This window comes from Tachysurus fulvidraco, chromosome 14 (assembly GCF_022655615.1).
Source record: "Tachysurus fulvidraco isolate hzauxx_2018 chromosome 14, HZAU_PFXX_2.0, whole genome shotgun sequence".
Lineage (NCBI taxonomy): Eukaryota > Metazoa > Chordata > Actinopteri > Siluriformes > Bagridae > Tachysurus > Tachysurus fulvidraco.
Window position 1 is genome coordinate 18140702 of NC_062531.1, and position 17101 is coordinate 18157802.

Below are 17101 nucleotides of genomic sequence, written 5' to 3' on the forward strand. Positions count from 1 at the left end.
TACCAACTAATTAACTTGTGGCTTTATATTAAGATTTTAAAATGCACTATTACCCAGATTGGGATATGGTGTGTTTTTTACTCTGTAATTAAAGATGTTAAATCTTTTTATAGTTTTTGCGAAATTATCTAGAAAATCACCTTGCTTTGCACTCTGCACTCTCTTGTCCCTGTTTGCTCCATATATATTTCAGTCTCTCTCTCTAATCAGCCAAGGCTCAAGGCTGACTTAGGAATGATCATATATAAATCTACTGTAGATATCTAAACTGAATTCAGTAAAATCTTGAAAAGTAAGAACTGGACTTTTTCCAACTGGAATGATCCACCCATTTAGACAGTTAGAAAAGTGGGACATTTTACAGGATGACTATTTTTTTAATGTGTCTATTTTAAATTTAATTTAAAATTTAAATTAAATTTAATTTAATTAAATTTATTAAATTAAATTTAATTTAATAAATTAAAATTTTAATTTAATAAATTTTGTGTGTGCACACAGAGCTTCAGACACAACTTCCTCAAAGAAGCATTCCCATAGCGTCAGCACTGACGCAGCGTCGAGTTCCCTTCTCAGGGAACCGGGTTACATACGTAACCTGGAGTAGTTTATTTGCTCTGTTTACATTTAATCAACACATTTAATTAAGATTTTCTGCAAAATGCAATAGCTTACAACATTTATACATGTTGTAATTAAGATTTTCTGCAAAATACAATAGCTTACAAAATTTATAAATGTTGTAATTAAGAACAAGAAGGCAAACATGACCCCTTCACATTCATCAAGACCATTTAGAAACTGTCTAACAATAAATAATAATAAATATAAGGATGGAGGATTTAAACTATGGAAAACTAAAGGTATTCAGACTATTAAAGACTTGTATATGGATGGAATACTTCTTACATTTCAAGAATTATGTGATAAACACCAGATTCCCTCAAAACATTTTTTATTTGGAAATAAAATAAAATAAAAATAAATAAAATACTAAAGAAGCCATTTAGCATGCATGCTCCACTCAGGCATAATCTTCAGCATTCCAGCATCACAGGCCTCCATCACAGCAGAAACACGTCTTGACGGCATCATCACAATCTTGTGGAGAAATAATAAAATGTATACATAAGACAGCTATTTGAGATTTGATTATACTTGGTTTGGTTCTCATATTGAATTTCATTATAGTAGAAAGTACAGCCCTATATTATACATTTAATTTATATGCATCTTACATTTGATTTTAATATTCACTTTACTTATTCAGATTTATATGTTTAAATGGAAAACTTACATTTACAGATGCTTTCTCCTGAGTTTTGATGAGGAGACCGGGGCAGTTGTGAATCCAGTTGTGAATCCATTTTCAATTGCCAACAGGGCAAAGGCATTCAGTTTTTTTACTGTTACTGTTGCTCTCCGGTATGTTTTTACTCGTTTCAACAAAGAAAATGATCTTTCTCCTGAACAGTTTGCAATCGGTAATGTCAGATACATGCGAAGGCAAATGTCCACATTAGGGAAAGCATCCCTCAAGCCTAGCTCTAGGAACTTCTTGTACATGGCCATGACTGATTCTTCATCTTTTACCATTGAGATGAACTGGCAAAACTCTGCTGTAAAGTCCTCTTCAAGATCCTTGGGGTATATTTTCTTCAGCTTTTCTGTGGCTGCACGGATTTGTTCAATGTTCATTGATTTCGTTTTAGTAAGGAAACCAAATTTCTCCTCCACGTTTTTGTATGCCTCTTTGCGTTGTTTCAATTCTTGTGACAAGCAGTCACAGATGACATAATGTGTGTCAATCAAGAATGCTTCACGGCCTGAGCGCTGCACCTCTGAACCTGTAGACTCACCAAACATAACTTTCTTCACTCGTCTCCTTTGGCTATCTGCTTTGTATCCCTCTGTCGCTGTGAGAGTCTTGGCCTCTGCTTCATAGACATCGAAATCATTTCTGGCCTGTCCTATGTATTCTGTGAGTGTATTCTATTCCATTTCCCGTCGCATCTTCCACCTCGTCTTCCGCCGCATAGATAGACCTGCCAGCAGTAAGTTGCAGTAGTCCATTTTTAAAATGAAAAGAGCCTGAATAAGTTCTGAGTAGCCTGTGTGGACAAAAATGGCCAAATCCTTCTTATGTTGTAAAGATGAAACCGAAACGTGCGTGTCACGTTAGCAACATCGAGGCAAAGGAAAGTTAATTGTCCGTGGTCCGTGACCTGGGATGACATGCTGAGATCTGAGCAGAAGCCATGGTATTTGAGGGAGGGAAGGAGTATATAATTTGAATGTCATCAGCATTGCAGTGGTTAGAAACCCATGTGTGGTAATAACTTCAACAAGTAAGTGAGTATACAGAGAGAAAAGGAGACACCAAAGTACTGAGCTTTGGGGGACATCGGTGGTGAGACAATGTGCATAGTGGAAGGGATTGGATTCAGTGGGCAGGTAGTAGGATTGCAAGACTGGGCGAGTTGTAAAATATCTTCTGCTGCTGTTTATAAATTGTGAAAATGAAGGAGTAGGAAAATCCTGTGGCTGTGAAATATAGTCAGGGCAGAAGTGATGGTCTGGCAGTTCTTCTTGTTGTAAAAAGAAGCAAAAATCTTTCCAGTCAGACAGACTGAAGCAGGTAAAGCCCGGGGTTGAATAATGAAGCGAAGATGTTGTGGAGGTTATGAGAACCTTGTGCAGAAGCATCAAGCTTTTCCTTGTAAAAGGAAGTCTTACCAGAAGTCAAATCTGAAGGGAGCTTGGCCAGGTTTGTACAGTAAGAGCCAAGATCCATGTCAAGTTGTGATTTCTTCCACTTTCTCTCTTCTGATCTTAATTCTCTTCGATTGCTGCACATCATATCTGATAAACATATGATAAAAGAGGAGAGAAAAATGTGTGTGGCTGAGTCCAAAGGTTATTCACAATTAGTCACAATTTCACAAGCAGTGCCTAGCACATTGGGTAGTAAAGGCTATTTCCATGGCCTGTATGTCATGCCGCATCTATTTGCCTCTATGCATTAGGCTTCATTTTACTAGAAGTATAGCCTCATCATTTGTCACCCAAGGGTGTGATCACCCAATGAGATCAGGAACATCACTGATGATGTGCCCTAGGTTAGCATCAGTTGATGTATCATTACAACTGTCAGTCTGAAGAAATCAGTGACTACCAGGAACAGGCTGGTTGACAACCAAGAAGAGTTTGCTGACTTCTGGAGAGACAGATGGCAGCTCGGGAAGACGGCAACTGGGGCGGTATGGGCTAGCACCCCTAGCCACAACCTCTGTGAAGAGGAACCCAAATCTAGCTACGGATCAATTAAATGAACAACACCCCCAGGGGAGCCCAGGTGAGAACCCCAGTCGGACGGATTTAAGGTTATTGACCATTAGCAATGGAAAAATGACTATGAGCGCGGTATGTCCTTGCGGAAAGAGCTGCAAAAATGCAAGAGGACTAAAGATCCATCAGTCACGGATGAAATGTCTGGAGCAACGGCAAGCACCACAATGCACAGGCCTGGTGCCTGGCGAGTAAGAAGAGGAGCAGGGCCGGAAGCACCCCATAGAGCCCAGAGCCTCCAAGTGGTGCAAACTGACCCTCCAGTCATGCAGCCTGAGAATAGGAGGATCAGGTGGCCTCAAGCATGTAAAACAGCCGAGTGGCAGATGTTCGATGACGATGTGGATAAGGTGCTGGAAGCAACGGCCAAGGGTGATGCAGAGAGGAGGCTGCAAACTATGACAGCCATCATAGTGAGATTGGCGGTGGAGAGGTTTGGTGTGGAAGAGGGGAGAGGAGTAAAGAAACCATACACCAAAAACCAGGGGGCAGTCAAAATCCATAACATTCGAGTAGAGCTAAAAACCCTAAAGAAGCAGTACAAGGCATCTGGTAAAGAGGAGCGTGGGCCACTGGAAGAGCTGCGCTGCATTTTAAGGAAGAAGCTTCTTACTCTGCGCAGAGCCGAGCAACATAGGAGGCGGCGAAGGGAGAGGGCTAGGAGGAGAGCAGACTTTATTAGGAACCCATTCGAGTTCACCAAGCAGCTCCTTGGGCAGAAGAAAGGTGGACGCCTAGTCTCTTCGAAGGAGAAAATCGACCAACACCTTTCAAATACCTTTAGCAACCCCTCCAGAGAACAAGACCTGGGGCAGTGTGACGCCTTGATAACACCATCTGAGCCTGTGGAGGCATTTGACCTGAGGGAGCCACTCCTGAAAGAGGTACAGGAATTGGTTAGGAAGGCAAGATCTAGGTCTGCACCAGGACCAAGCAGAACATCTTACAAGGTGTATGAATACTGCCCCAAGCTGCTACAGTGGCTGTGGAGGATCTTAAAGGTTAGCTGGAGGAAAGGAAAAACCTTAAAACAGTGGCAGTTTGCAGAAGGAGCTTGGACCCCAAAAGAGGAAGACTCTAAGACCATCAGCCAGTTCAGAATCATCTCACTTCTAAGTGTTGAAGGTAAGATCTTCTTCAGCATAGTTGCAAAGCGTTTGGCAGAGTTCTTCCTCAAAAATGGATACATAGACACCTCTGTGCAGAAAGGTGGCATACCAGGTGTCCCAGGCTGCCTAGAGCACACAGGCGTGGTTACACAGCTCCGCAGAGAAGCAAAGGAGAACAGGGGTGATCTGGTGGTGCTGTGGTTAGATCTGGCCAATGCCTATGGCTCTATGCCCCACAAACTGGTACAGGAGGCTCTGGAGAGGCACCATGTTCCTGTCATAGTGAGAAACCTTATCCAGGATTACTACAGTGATTTTAAGCTGAGAGTCTCATCTGGGTCAACAACATCAGAGTGGCATAGGCTAGAAGTGGGAATCATCACAGGTTGTACCATCTCAGTGATCCTGTTCGCTCTGGCACTGAATATGTTGGTGAAATCTGCTGAACTGGAGTGTAGAAGGCCCAAATCCAAAATTGGAATACGGCAACCACCAATCCATACCTTTATGGATGACCTCACAGTGTCAGTGGAGTCAGTGCCTGGAGCCAGATGGATCCTTAAGGGGCTGGAGAGGCTGATTGAATGGGCCAGGATGTCATTCAAGCCTGCTAAATCCAGATCCTTAGTACTGAAGAAGGGCAGGGTGGTGGAGAAGTTTCGTTTTACCATATCAGGAACTCAAATCCCAACCCTGTCTGAAAAACCAGTTAAAAGCCTGGGAAAGACTTTCGACAGAAGCCTCAGGGATACAACATCCATCAGAAACTCCAGTGAGGAGTTGGAGAGGTGGCTGAAGAGTGTTGACAAAACTGGGCTCCCTGGAAAGTTTAAGGCATGGGTATACCAACATGGGATTTTACCAAGGATACTGTGGCCTCTGCTCCCGTACGAGTTTCCGATTACCACCATCTCAGAACTGGAAAGGAGAGCCAGCCGCTTCCAAAGGAGATGGCTGGGACTCCCGAGGAGCTTGAGTAGCATCGCCCTTTACGTAAACACCGGCAAGCTGCAGCTCCCTCTAAAATCCTTCGAAGAGGAGTTCAAGGTCTTGCGCGTAAGAGAGGTGCTGCAGTACCGTGAGTCTAGGGACCCTAAAGTCTCCGGGGCAGGGGTAGGAAGGCAGAGGCAGCAGTAGACCAGGCAGAGTCACGGCTGCGCCATGGTGTTCTGGTGGGAGCAGTGGCCAGAGGAAGGGCTGGGCTAGGAACCTTTCAAGGGCCCCAGTTCGACAAGGCTCAGGGGAAGAAGCGGAGGCAGCTAGTTCAAGGTGAGGTGAGGGCTGCGGTGGAGGAGGAAAGGTCCAGCAAAGCAGTGGGAATGGAATGTCAGGGTGCCTGGACTAAATGGGAACAAGCTGTGGAGAGGAAGATCACCTGGGCTGACCTTTGGCGGGCAGAGCCACACATCAAGTTCCTGGTGCAGGCAGTCTATGACGTCCTCCCCAGCCCATCCAACCTGTACACCTGGGGTCTGGTCGATACACCAGGATGTGTCTTTTTGCCAGAGAAAGGGAACTCTTGAGCATATCTTGAGCTGCTGCCCAAGAGCTTTGGGGGAAGGCCGGTATCATTGGAGGCATGACCAGGTGCTCAAAACAACTGCAGAGAGCATCCAGACTGCTATAAACAGCTGCTGGAAGTCAAAGCACCCCAAGCAAACCATCAGCTTCATCAGGGCTGGAGAGAAACCAGAAAGATCTGCCAGGGCAACATCAGGGTTTCTGAACACCGCACAGGATTGGCAGCTGAAAGTAGACTTGTGTAGACAACTTAAGTTCCCCCAGCATGTCGTCAATACCACCTTGAGATCTGACATTGTCTTGGTATCTGAGGCAACAAAGAACCTGGTCATGTTGGAGCTCACGTGCCATGGGGGGATTGAATGGAGGAAGCTTTTGAGCGAAAGAGGGCGAAATATGAAGGCCTCGTCAACAACTGCCATAACCAAGGCTGGAAGGCATGGTGCTTACTTGTGGGGGGGGGGGGGGGGTGCAGAGGCTTTGCAGGGCAGTCTCTCTACAGGGCCTACACTGCACTCGGCATCACGGGTGAGAGAAGAAGAAGGGCTATCTGCAATAGCACAGAGGCTGCAGAAAAGGCTTCGAGGTGGCTCTGGATCAAAAGAGCAGATCCGTGGACAAATGCTGCTAGGGCACAAGCTGAGGCTTGATCAACCTCAGTTGGGTCACCTGAAGGAGGGTGTCTCGAAACACCCAATGAGATCAGGAACATCACTGATGATGTGCCCTAGCTTAGCATCAGTTGATGTATCATTACAACAAAAAATAACCATACAGTCCGGCAATTGTATCTTGATTAGGAGGTTGTTGTCCTTAAAGACCACATGTAGTTGGCATCTCCTCTTAGAATGCCTGAATACTTTATGAAGTGGAATCCAACTGGAGCTGGTCCAATTTAAGATACCTCGGGATCCTAACAGGGTTAGTCTCATCTCAATGAAGGCCCAAAATATTCATGACATGTAACATAACTGGAGTTGGTACAATCTTTGGATGCCTCAGGGTGGGTATAAAAAGAGAAGCAGTGGAGAGGAGTTGCTGTTCATAATATTGCTTAGTGAGTTGCTGTTCATAATATTAGCAAGCACTACATGATAATGTGCATTTGATCAGATGTACTTGCTCAGAATATAATATGCTCAGAATGCAGACAGTGCTTAATTATACTTTGCAACATCAAAGAGTTCGGAGTGAGCTTAAATAGACCAGGTGATTGCAAACAGGAAACAGGTATGCTGAGCTGGTGGTGCAATGGATTGTGGGAAGGAGTCCTGATGTGCAGCAAAGTCCTCTGCGGGCCAGCAGAGGGAGCCATCATGGCTCTCATAACACCTTTAGTAGACTTTGATATTCTGGGAATTACTAGAAGTCCTGTGTTTTGTGATCTTAGACAATATAGATATTTCATCTGATTTTGATTATATATATAACTGGGTATCGTCAGCATAACAATGGAAACTAATCTCATGCCTTCTAATGCTGTTTCTCAAGGAAAGCATATATACTGAGAAAAGCAGATGTCCTAAAACTGATCCTTAAGGGACCCCATAATTAACTGGCAATAAATTGGAAGATTCTCCATTTGATTCTACAAAATGGTATCAATCAGACAAGTAGGATTTAAACCAACTTAAAGCCTGTTCCTATATACCTATGTAATTTTGTAAGTGATCTAGGAGAATGTTGTGATAAATAGTGTTGAATGCAGCACTAAGATCAAGTAGAACTAATAGTGGCATGCAGTCTTGGTCTGAAGCTAAGAACAAGTCATTTGTAACTTTAACAAATGTTTGTCATTTGTAACTTTAAGCAGACACAACTTTTTCTAATATTTTGTACATATTTTGCACAAGGTTTGAAATGGGTCCGTAATTTGATTGTTCGTTAGGATCTAAATTAGGTTTCTTAATGAGGGGCTTAATAACTGCCAAATTGAAGGGTTTAGGGATGTGACCAAAAGATAAAGAGGAGTTATCAGCTGTATGTAACAAACATTTTATTGATTTACAGTAGCTGTAGTAATAAGATTATACAGTATAGCTCTTCCAGTCCTCCCCTTGTAAAGCACAGTAGTGTGTAGTGTGTGTGTAGTGCTTTAGGTGAGACTGGACCATGAGACAGGTTGTTCCTGATACTTTAAATTTTATCAGTGAAAAATCTCCTAAAGTCCTCATTAATGTGAAGGAATAGTGTTTTCAGATATCTCCAATTTGTATTGGAAAGTCCATGTTTTTAAATTGTTGTCTTCACTCATTGAATTTGTCCTCTGTTTACTCTCCAGCAGAGGTGTGCTCACATAAAATTTCAACTCTGTGTCTCTGTAACACGATATTTAGGATGTCTCTCGGGTGATTCACATGGACAGCACTAAACTTTAAATGAACCTTCACCCTTCTTGATGTATATCAGTGCTCAGAGTGCAGGCACTGCCCTTTCACACTTGTCCCACCTCACCGGGGCTAGGCTGTTTCGTGAGTTAAGGTCATACAGATGTACTTTCAACCCACATTTCTCTGCCTCCATGGTGATGATGTTAGAAATCTCTCCAACAATGTTCTTCTGGAATGGTGAAGTAGGCATTGACAAGGTTTCTTCTTGTACTTTCAGAGACGAACAGCTTCACCATTCAGAGATGGTGACAGCTGGATTCTTATTTGTAGGGGCTTAGGTTTTACCACAGGTGGAAAAAACAGACTTACCACTCAGTGTCAATTATACCTTTGATGTCAGTGTGATGGTGTGTGAACTCAGCAACTATTTTTCTAATTCCTCTCAGTTAAAGTTTCAACTGGTCTGTTGGTTATTATGTTCAGCCACTAACATGTGTTTCTGATTAAGGTTGAATTCATTTTTTTTTTTTTGTAAACATGGTTTTCCCATGGGACCATACCAAACACCCAGCTTTCCAGCTACTGTATCTGGATCTAGGATAGAAAAAGACAGTTTAGTCATGATGTTTATGTTTTCTTACTGCTCAGGTTGTTTTGCTGCTGCGTCAGCTTTGGTGTTACCTATGGAAATAGTATCATTGTTGAGAATTCCTTGTAGTAGGGTGGGAGGAGCTTTGTCTCCACAGCTGCGTTAAATAGTTAATTAGTGGCTCTTTGTTCGGTGTGGCATCCAACAGCTCATGGGGAGATTCAGAGTTGATGAGTGCTTGAACTTGTAAGTTTATATAATATTAATTTCTGTATTTCTTTAAATATATTTAAGTTATGTAATGCTTAGTATTATTGTTTGCTTCATATTTGCAATTTTGTGATTAATTGATTTGTTATGTGTTTAAAATTCTAAAATGTTGTTTTGTTTGATTTAGATACCATACAACTCTGGTCTCATGATTGCCTGATAATAAAATGTTAAGGAACTGGATTATTTGGAGCTTCTGTGTTTTAATGGGCACACCATCCTCGTAGCACTTTGCCTGAACTAGCCTCTATCCTTATCAGTAACATACATGGTCCTTCGAGCCGGACAGGTTGCTAGGATGGATAAAGATGATGTGGTGAGACCTAAACGGACAGTCAGACCTCATAAATGGCATCAAGATTATTTACTCACTCAGCCAAGTGTACCAGCCTGTACACAAGGATAAATGCATTTTGATCATGTGTCTGTGGAGAGGACAGAAGGAGCTTCCATATCTGATACTCGGGCTGAGATGAGAATTCTGTCTGAGGATGTCCCACAAATTAAGGGAATGTTATCAGAACTGGGACAGTCAATGAGAGGTATGCAGCTAGGAAGCCGAAGTTCTTCTTTTTCTATTAGTTCTGATTACAGTTCTACTAATGCATCTCCTGTTGTTAACCAGACTAAGGAGGATGATACTAATAAAGTTCCTCTTGTCCTTGAATTGAGTGAATGTCTAAGACAACATGAGGCAAATAGAGATATTGATCCATCCAGATTACCTCCTCGACTGAGTAGACAAAGTACTCTCCCTCCCCCACCACGATCTATGTTGCCTACATCATTGCCACCACATTAGTGACATTAGAGACTGCCAATTCTGTTCACTTAAGGGCACAGCCTTCAGCGAATCCTGTTGTCATGAATACGAGTCAAGTTCAGTCTAGTAATGGTCTCCCTTGGCCATCTCTACATCAACAGCCATTAAATCCAGTTCATTTGTGTAATGAACAAGCAATACAGAGCTATGGGCCTATTTCTAGTCAGATGCAGAGTAATGCATGTTTTCCATGGATGCTCCCAAATTATCCGGCCCCCTTTCCTTCTTCTGTGTTGTATCCACCTTATGGTTCATTTGTCCTTCCAATGTTAGTACCCTCATATAGTCAAGCTCCTTCTATGCCACCAGCTCAGATTACAGCAGGTGCTCCCTTTCAGGGGCTTCCACAGATGGCTACTAGCAGTAATATTCCCCTGTCTCAGATGTTGTCAGGTTCTCCACCAATAGTCCAGATTGGACATTCAAATGCAAGTCAACCTATATCAGCATGTGTTCAGACATCTTCAGCAGTGGGCCCTCCAAGAGTCTCTGCAGTGGAAAGACCATCATTTCCATATTTCAAAACGGATGATCCTCAAGAATTTGTAATGCTAAATATGGCATTGAAAAATTTGCTGCCTGTTGAGGAAACTGAACAATATAAATATCATATTCTTTTGGATCACTTAAAGTTGGATTCTGCTCGTCATTTAGCTCTTGCATATGCTCATGATCCTCAGCCTTACACCACTACCCTAAAAGCCTTTAAAAGAAAATATGGTCAGCCTCAACACTTGGTGTTACGGGAGATAGCTTCTATTCAGAGCTTACCAGCCATTCGTTTGGGGGATTCTACTGGATTCAGTCAGTTTGCACTATGAGTCCAGGCTTTAGTAGGTATGCGTCAGACATGGGGGCAGAATGAAGGAGCTAATGAATTGGCATGTGCTTCTTATGTTCAACAACTTTTAAGTAAACTTCCAGCAAATCATGTGTCCAACTTTGCTAGACATGCTCGAGCTGTTCGGCCAGATGTCCCTTATAATTTGGTGGATTTCGCAAAATGGCTAGAGGAAGAAGCAGAATGCCAAAGCTTGGTGGTTCAAGTATCTGACCAGTCTAAAGGAGCAACAAAGTTTCAAGGTAGAATCTTTATCTTCTACCTTTTTGCAGGGTTTTAATCAGGAGGGAAATGGGAAGCCATATGGAATAGTTCATCAACCTAACAATTCAGACCCAAACTTTTGTGCCTTTTGTGGAAGAACCCATCATTTGAATCAGTGTCCTGAGTTCTTAGTTTGATGTAAATGCAAAGAGAAAATGGATCTTGGATAACAATCGTTGTTGGAGATGTGGACGGACACATCATTCCTCTAATTGTAATTTGAAGAGAGATCGTCCATCCTGTAAAGAACGTCATTTAGGAGTCCTTCATGAAGTTAATGCTTGCAAAATCTGACTCTGGCATATTCTACTTAAGTAAACCGAGTGGCTTAAGTTCTGTGCTTTTGAAGGTGGTGAAAGTCATTCTGAGTGCTCAAGGAAAGACTTTAGAAACGTATGCCATTCTTGATGATGGTTCAGAAAAGACCATGCTTTTGTCGCCTGCTGCTGAGATGCTGGGCCTGAATGGGGTGGCTGAGTGTTTTAAGCTGCGAACAATTCGACAAGGTATTGAAGAGCAACTCTCCAGCAACTCTGAACCACAGGAAATATCAGATTAAGGCAGCATTCACAGCTAAGATGTTGGACTTACCTAACAGACTTATACTATCCATACTCTTCAACGATGTTATCAACATCTTAAAGACATCCCTCTGGAGGAATTCCATCAAGTTAAGCCTCTGTTACTCACAGGGGCAGATCAGCCGCATTTGTTATGCTCTACAGAAAGAGTGGTGCTAGGCCCTCCCGGAAGTCCAGCTGCATTGCATACTCGTCTAGGATGGGTATTACAAGGACCCATTTCATTATTGCAAGAGACAAGCTCGGTCTCTCAGTGTCAGTTCTTAGCTTCTTCAGTTAAGGATCAGCTACAAATGGATGTATAAAGAATGTGGCAAGTGGATGTAATTCCATATGTCCAGATGTCAAAGAATATTCACAGGTCAAGGCAAGATCAGGAGGCTCTTGAGTGTTTGGAGAAGAGAACAGAACAAGTTGAGATAAATGGGGTGGCAAGATATGCTACTCCCTTACTTCGAGCTAAACATGCACCTAAATTGAATGCCCCTTTGCAATCTGTTCTGTCAGCATTACGTCATACAGAGCGCCGACTCATAAGAAATCCAGAACGGGCAGCAATATATAATCAAGAGATTCAAAGGTTAGAGCAAGCTGTTTATGTGAAGAAATTGACTCCAATGGAAATTCTTCTGATGAATCTTGGTATATTCCACATCATTTAGTTGAACATAATGGAAAACATTGTTTAGTCTTTGACTGTTCCTACAAATACAAAGGTGAAAGTTTGAATTGTAACTTATTACCTGGTCCTACCCTGGGTCCTTCTCTTCTGGGAGTTCTGCTTCGTTTCAGAGAACATCAAATTGCAGTCAGTGGTGATGTTCGGGCCATGTTCCATCAGGTTCGATTGTTGCCTTCAGACAAGCCCCTTTTGTTACGCTTTCTATGGAGGAATATAAACAGAGATCTTCCAGTTTAAGTGTATGAATGGCAAGTTTTACCATTTGGTACTACATCTAGTCCTTGTTGTGCTATTTATGCTCTTCAAAGACATGTCCAGAGCCTATCAAATACCCATCCAGAAGTTCAGTCCTTACCTCCTTTTATGTGGATAATTGTTTGCAGAGTTTTCCTACTGTCTGTGAAACAAAGAAAATGATCACAAAACTGTGTTCTGTACTGCTTGAAGGAGGCTTTGAGATCAGGCAAGTGATTAACCACTTACCTGCTGAAGCACGTTCCCCTCAAACAGAGCTATGGCTGAGCCATGATTGTAAGGACCCATGTGAAGGCACTCTTGGTATGAGCTGGCAATGTAGGATATTCTGGGATATAAGCATCACCCTGTGAAATATAAGAGCTTGACATTACTAATCCTGTATCATATTCTCGCTCGACAGTATGATCCTTTAGGCTTCATAATTCCCTTTACTACCTGTGCTAAGATTCTACTACAGCAATTGTGGACTAAACCTGCACGAGGATGGGATGATCCAGATATTTCTGAAAGTATTAAAGCAAAATGGACAGCCTGGGAAAGGGAACTTCCAAAATTGGCCAAAATCCAAATTCCTCGATGGCATGGGTCAGTTGGAGTAAGTGAAGAGACAGCTGTGAGGGAACTACACATATTCTGTGATGCCTCAGAGCAGGCTTTTGGAGCTGTTGCTTATTGTTGTCTGTCAGATGGTGGTAGAGTTCATACCTCATTTGTTATGGCCCGATCCAGAGTAGCTCCAAAAAAGACAATTTCTGTTTCACGTCTGGAATTATGTGCTGCTCTGTCTGGATCTCAGTTGGCAAATGTTCTAATAAAGGAGCTTTCTGTGCCCAAAGGATAAAGGAGCTTTGTGTGGCTAATAGTATAACAGAGATTTTGGAGCATACTGCAGCTGAGCAGTGGCGATATGTGGATATTGGAAATAATCCAGCTGATGACAGAGTTAACTCCCACTAGTCCTTGGTTCCAAGGTCCCCCATTCCTTACTTTATCTCCTCATCAGTGGCCAAAGTCCTTAAGTCTATCTTCTGATGATGTGTCAACTGAATTGAGAAAATCTTTGTTCTGTGGCAAAACCCAAGTTGACTTGACTCTTTCTTTTGTAAGTTGAAACCCTCTCAGTTTAATACTTGGGCAGAGCTGATCACACATACAATCAAGGACTTCTCACCTGGCTCATCGTCAGAAAACAGACTGAGTCAGACTCAGGCAGAGTTATTACTCCTTCGTTTTGCACAAGAAGAGTATTTTTCTGAGGAGTACAAGTTACTCAAATCAGGTCAGGATGTTTCTAAGCAGAGTCGACTTGCTGAAATAGCCCCTGAATATGACCCTGTTGTATGCCTTATAAGAGTGGGAGGTCGTCTTCGTCAAAGTAAGGAGTTGGAATCAGATGTTATCTATCCCATCATTTTGGATCCAAAGAATCCAATTACTAAACTTTTAATTGCAGATCTAGATTCAATTCTGTGCCATCCAGGACCACAAAGGGTCTTTGACCAACTTCGAAGGAAATAATGGGTTCTATTTGGACAGAAGGCAGTAAAATCAGTCCAACGGTCATGTCAAGAATGTAGGAATTGGAAAGGTTCCCCTTCAATCCCTAGAATGGCTGATCTTCCTCCCTATAGACTTCGTCTCTTTAAGCCTCCATTTTGGTCAACAGGAATGGACTGCTTTGGCCCCTTTAGTGTTAAAGTGGGCCGTAGACATGAGAAATGTTGGGGTCTTCTATTCAAATGCCAAACAACACAATGTATTCATCTTGAATTGCTGTCTGGTTTGGATACAGATAGTTTTCTATTAGCCCTCTGGCGTTTTATAGCTCGCAGAGTTAAGCCCTACGAACTCATATCAGACCAAGGAACTAATTTTCGAGGAGGGGAGAGAGAACTTTAATCGTCTTTGCCCGGCACTTCAGAATTTACTTTCAAAGCAGCAGATTCTGTTTCGTTTTAATCCTCCATATTCTCCACATTTTGGAGGTTGCTGGGAAAGAGAGGTCAGATCTATTAAAGCAGCTCTACGAGTAACACTGGGTACACAAGTGTTTCCAGAAGAGGTTCTACATACTGTCCTGATTGAAGTGTAAGAGATATTAAACTCTAAACCTCTTGGATATGTCTCTTCTAATATTTCAGACCCTGATCCAATAACTCCAAATATACTCTTGATGGGGTGGCGAGATGCTTCCCTTCCTCAGGTGATTTATGCAGATTCTGAGTTGCTCACACATAGGAAATGGAGGCATAGCCAAGTTCTTGCTGACAGATTTTGGGCAAGCTTTATTAGAGACTATCTACCTGGTTTACAGACTCTCCAGAAATGGAAGGAGGATGGAAAGTCTATTCTGTGTGATGTTGTAGTGATGGTAGTTCATCCTCAACTCCCACCAGGACTTTGGCCTATAGGAACCGTCACAAAGGTCCTACCAAGTTCTCATGGTAGAGTAAGAGTTGTGAATGTGCTTGTTGGTGGTAAACACTATGTACGTCCAGCCAGCCGATTGGTAGTTTTAAAGGAGTATTCAAATGATTTATGACTGTACAGAATTCTCTATGGGCAAATATGTTTACATATTTGGGGCTGTTTTTTTTTTGTTTTTGTTTTTTGAAAGGGACAATGCACATCAATCAACATTTTTTTGCTTACACTCAAAATGTAAATGTGCCAAAATTAGCTGAAGAGCTATTTTTCATCTGCAGTCCCTTGGCAGGTCAACACAGTATCATAAATTAAAAAGTACAAAAATTAAATACATGAAAAACACAAAACAAATTAAAACACTAGATAGATAATAATAAATACAATACAAAAATGGGCAGTACCAAAGATAAAATATGTTAACTATTGATGATTGCAATTTTGATTGTTTTTAATCCATTTCTTGAGTTTGAATTTAAATGATGAATAGCTGGTGCTCTTTCTGAGTTCAGTAGGGAGACAATTCCAATAATTTGAGGCCCATACTGAAAAAACTGTGTGACCGAACTTACTTTGCCTATACTGTATAACACAGTCTCCCCTGGTAGCTGATCTGTTTGCCCTATCACTGGTATTCCTCAGTTGTACAAATTCATGCAGTGGTGGGGGTGCAAGCCCATGTAAAATTTTAAAAATGAGACAGGCGTCTTGATAATGTAAGAAATTGTTAAAATTGAATAAATTGTATTTGGTAACAATATTACAGTGGTGATGACTGGTAGGTTTTTGATCTAATATTTTTAAGGTTTGCTTATAAAGGGTCTCAATTGGTTTTATAGTGGTCATATTTGCTTGGGACCAGCTTGTGAAACAGTATAATATGTGAGGAAAAATCATGCCATGCATAAATAATTTGGCTGCCTCTATTGTTATATATGGCCTAATGTGTCTAAAGTTGGCCATATTATATCTGACGATGTTAGCCACTTTTTTTACATGCTTTTTAAAAGTTAAATTAGAGTCCAAAGTAATACCGAGGTATTTAAAATTGGACACTTCCATGATTTTTTGTCCTTCTATAAAAACATCTGCCTGCAGTACATTTGTGGACCTCTTAGAAAAGAACATACAGACTGTTTTGTTAATGTTGAGATGCAGATCTGAGATTTTTAGCCAGGCAGAAACATGCACCAATGCTTTGGTTAGTTCAGTTGCTGCCTGTTGTTTGGTCTTAGTATGCAAATAAATAACTGTATCATCTGCATATATTTGAATATTAACATATTGACAAACTGAAGGCAAGTCATTAATATACAGGCTAAACAAAATAGGGCCCAATACTGACCCCTGGGGTACACCAATATTACAGTCCAGGTATGAAGAATAAGAATTACCAATATGTACGCACTGTTTCCTGTTAGTTAAATATGACCCATTTCATAGCCTCATCTGAGAAATTATAAGAAGATAATTTTGATAATAGTGTCTGGTGGTTCACAGTGTCGAAAGCCTTCTTAAGGTCCAAGAACACTGCACCAACTATACCACCCTTATCTAATTTTAACTTGATATTTTCAAGGAGGAAACAGTTTGCGGTCTCTGTAGAGTGGTTTGTACAGAATCCAAATTGCATTGGGTGTAAAGGTGTGTGGCCCAAGTTTAGATAGTTTTTAAGCTGTTCAGCTACCCATTTTTCTGTCACCTTATATACTACTGATAAAATACTAATGGGTCTATAATTTGACACCATTGTTTTATCACCAGACTTATAAATCGGAGATACAATCGCTATTTTCCAAAAGCTTGGGAAAATACTCTGCCTAACTGATAGATTGATCAGATGTGCAATTGGGCAAGCAAGTGCATCCTTGTGTAATTTTAAAAATGTGGTATCAAAAAGCTTTTGAATTTTTTAACGAGGTTCTAATTTTTATGACCTCTGTTGAGAATTCCTTGTAGTTGGGTGGGAGAAGCATTGTCTCCACAGCTGCGTTAAATTGTTAATTAGTGGTTCTTTGTTCAGTTTGCCATCCAGCAGCTCATGGGGAGATTGAGTTGATG

The 17101-nt window shown here is 41.6% G+C and overlaps 1 protein-coding gene and 1 long non-coding RNA gene across 6 annotated transcripts in view; one reads left to right on the forward strand and one right to left on the reverse strand.

Annotated features, from left to right (window-relative positions):
- The window catches only part of bsna (bassoon presynaptic cytomatrix protein a), a 141213-nt gene that overhangs the window by 64983 nt on the left and 59129 nt on the right, over positions 1–17101 (forward strand). The window lies entirely within an intron of this gene.
- LOC113656082 lies at positions 621–13187 on the reverse strand. The gene is made up of 4 exons (XR_003443857.2): positions 12842–13187; positions 12714–12755; positions 12420–12559; positions 621–1101 (listed from the first exon to the last, which is right to left on the reverse strand). It is a non-coding gene; the product is annotated as an uncharacterized LOC113656082 (long non-coding RNA).